Below are 3,323 nucleotides of genomic sequence, written 5' to 3'. Positions count from 1 at the left end.
AGGAAGCAGGAAGTGGAAGAGGTGGCTTGGACCTCCCATGGGGAGACCTCGAGGCAGCAGAAAAAAAAAAGAGGGAAAAACGAGGAAAAAGCCAAGGAAAAAAAAAAGGAAAAATCCCTGAGAATTCCCTGTTTTCCATTTTGGTATGGACAGCTTGGCAAAAAAGGGGAAATAAATCAAATATTCTTTCGTTTTAGGCAGGATCTTTGGCAAAGTGGCAGGAAAAGAAGGAGGCACCAGGTGAGGAGTGGGAAAAAAAGGGCAAACCAAGGAAAACCACAAGGAAAACAAGGCAAACCCCACGAAAAATCCCTGAGAATTCCCTGGTTTCTGTTTTTTTATGGACAGCTTGGCAAAAAAGGGGAAATAAATCAAATATTCTTTCGTTTTTGGCAGGACCTTTGGCAAAGCGGCAGGAAAAGAAGGATTGGGAAAGAGGGAAGAAAGAATGGGAAGAGGGGGCTTGGACCTCCCATGGGGAGACCTCGAGGCAGCAGGAAAGGAAGGGAAAAACGAGGGAAAAGCCAAGGAAAAAAAAAAGGGAAAAATCCCTGCGAAATCCCTGTTTTCAGAACATTCCCGGGCGTTCCTGGATAGCCAGGGAATCTAAAGCCGGCCCCGGGGTCACCCAGGTCACCTCCTGCCTTGGGTTAATCATCACTGCTATTCCCACTTATTTCCTGCAGGAAAAGCCAGGAATGGCTGAGAGGAGTGGAAAACACGGGATCTACCCCCAAGCTCTCCTAAATTTTAAGCCCGGCTTTGTAGGTGCATTCCCTCCTTTCCCTTTTCCTCCTCAAATCCAAATCTGCAGCCTTCAAAAATTCCCTCGATGATCCCAAAGTGGGATTGGAGAGTTGGGAAAAAATTCCAGCTCCAAGGAGAGGGGACAGAAAAAAAAAGGAGTCCGAAATTAAGTTAAGCTGGAGGTTGAGCCTTAATCAAGGCTCACAGGCAGGGAAGGAACAAAGCCTGGGAAATTTAAGCCTTCCCATCTCCATGGGAGAAAATCCAGACCTGGAGCTGAGAAGGACAAGGAGGAAAAACTTAAAAACATCCAAAAAAGCTCCAAACCCCTCCTTAAACCCGGCTTAACTGAGCCACAAGCTGAGATTAAAGAAAATCCAGACCCTAAAGTGGATTTATTTGGCTTTAATATTAAGAAGAGAAATTAGAACCCCTTCCAAAATGAAATGAAAGTGAAATTTCCCAAGTGGAAAATGGAATTTCCTGGGATCGCTTTGCCCTGCCTGAAATGGGGGAAATATTCCAAGGAATTGTGGAAAGGAAATTTCTGAGAAAGGAAATTGGAGATTTTAGGGTCACTTTGCAATTTTGCAATCCTAAATTTCATGGAGATTTTTAGCCTTTTGTTAAAATGGAGAAAATGATCATTCCAGAACTTTCCCAGGGGTTTTTTTTCCCCCCTAAAAAAATCCCTAATTCCTACCTAAAAAACCAGCAGGAAAATGAGAAGCCCAGGAAGAATTTGAGATTTTTGTGATTATCACATTGAAGTGATTTTTTGGTGTTTCAAGAACTGAAAGGATTTTAATATTTTAATTCACATTAATTTGTATTTAATTAAAAACATTGTTTGGGAGAGGATTTTTTTCTGATTTTTCTGAACTTTTTTCTGATTTTTTCCTGATTTTTCTGGTTTTTTTCTGATTTTTCTGAACTTTTTTCTCATTTTTTTCCTGACTTTTTCTGATTTTTTCCTGATTTTTTCCAAATTTTCCTGATTTTTTTCTGATTTTTCTGAACTTTTTCCTGATTTTTCCTGATTTTTCTGATTTTTTCCTGATTTCTTCTGATTTTTCTGAATTAAAGAAGCTCTGCTCAGGTTTTTGACAGCAATATTTTATCATTCATTTTAATTTTTTTTATTATTTTATTCAAAGGTTGGACTTGAGGAACTCGAAGGCTTTTCCCAACCTTATTAAAGAAAGTAAATAAATTAAATAAAATCAATAAATTAAATAAAATCAATAAAATAAATTAAATAAAATCAATAAATAAAATAAAATCAAGAAAATAAAAAGAGTGCCTGAAAAGCCCAGGTTTTAATTAATTCTGTGAAAATAATAATAATAATAGTAGTAATAGTAATAATAATAGTAATAGTAATAATAATAATCTATAATAAATATAAAAATATAAAAATATAAAAACACAAAAATATAATAATATAATAATATAATAATATAATAAATATAATAAATATAATAAATATAATAAATATAATAAATATAATAAATATAATAAATATAATAAAAATAAAAAATAATAAATATAATAAATAACTATAATAAATATAATAATAAATATAATAAAAATAAATACAATAAAAATACAATTCAAATAAAACTAAGAAATATAATATTCAAAAATAATTAATAAAATAATCAAAAATAGTTGAAAAAAGTGAATTTGGAGAGCGATTGAAACGCCAAAAAATCAAAGGTGCTTTCGAAATTCTGCTCACGTCACCCCAGCCCTGTGTGGGCACCTTCAGGCACCCACCTGTGGCAGCTGCAAAAGAAATTCCAATTAAAAAAGGCATCAAAGCAAGGAAAATTCGCAAATTCCAACTTTAATTCGGCCCCGCTGCTCCAACTCGAGGAGTTTGGGTTCGGAGAGGGAATTTTTGGATGTTAAAGTCATTTCTTTTTTTGGGAGGGGGCTAAAATAAAGCAGAATGAATTCATGAAAGGGAGAAATGGATTGAAATGGTTGTGATTCCAAAGGGGGGAAAAAATAAATCAGGAAAAAATTCATCAGGAATTAAGTTCTGGGAAAACGAGGGGGGAATAAATCGCTGGTGTTTTTTAGGGAAGAGCCATTAAAGAGCTTGGAATGAAATCAATCCAAGAGCGTTGAATCGGGACTTGGGAAAAGTTCCATCCCCTGAAACTCTTGGGGCCAAAATCTGGGATAATTTCCCTCTTTGTGCCCCACAGAACTTTCCAGAAGGTTTCTCCTCACGGGGTGAAGGAGTGACCAAACATTTTGTGTTGACTCCCTCCAGGTCCGCAAATCCCGATCCCGATCCCCGAATCCGGCAGAATTCCCCCAAGAACCCTCCTGGATAACAAAACCCCTCTCCCAAATTCTCCCCAGCCAGCAAAATTTCCTCCTTTCCAATGGGATTCTAATCAAAAAAAAGGGGATTTTGAGGTTCCTCCAGGCTGGGAAAAAGCCAAGGCCTGACTTCATCCTCCAAAAATGAAATAAAACCACTTTGTTTCGTCTTCTCCCTTCTCAGCCCAGCTCTCCAAAGTTAAGGAAAAACAAGGAATGGCCGATCCCGGCTGGATCCA

The 3,323-nt window shown here is 36.8% G+C and overlaps 1 long non-coding RNA gene across 1 annotated transcript; it reads right to left on the bottom strand.

The window, feature by feature from the left end:
• Window positions 1-144: 144 nt before the first annotated feature.
• On the bottom strand, window positions 145-1,620 carry LOC108449067. Its single transcript, XR_001865167.1, has 2 exons — window positions 400-1,620; window positions 145-204 (listed from the first exon to the last, which is right to left on the bottom strand). It is a non-coding gene; the product is annotated as an uncharacterized LOC108449067 (long non-coding RNA).
• Window positions 1,621-3,323: the final 1,703 nt, after the last annotated feature.

This window comes from Corvus brachyrhynchos, unplaced genomic scaffold (assembly GCF_000691975.1).
Source record: "Corvus brachyrhynchos isolate BGI_N302 unplaced genomic scaffold, ASM69197v1 scaffold68, whole genome shotgun sequence".
Classification (NCBI taxonomy): Eukaryota; Metazoa; Chordata; class Aves; order Passeriformes; family Corvidae; genus Corvus; species Corvus brachyrhynchos.
The sequence above is the reverse complement of the archived record's forward strand: the minus strand, read 5'-3'. Positions and strand labels throughout refer to the sequence as shown.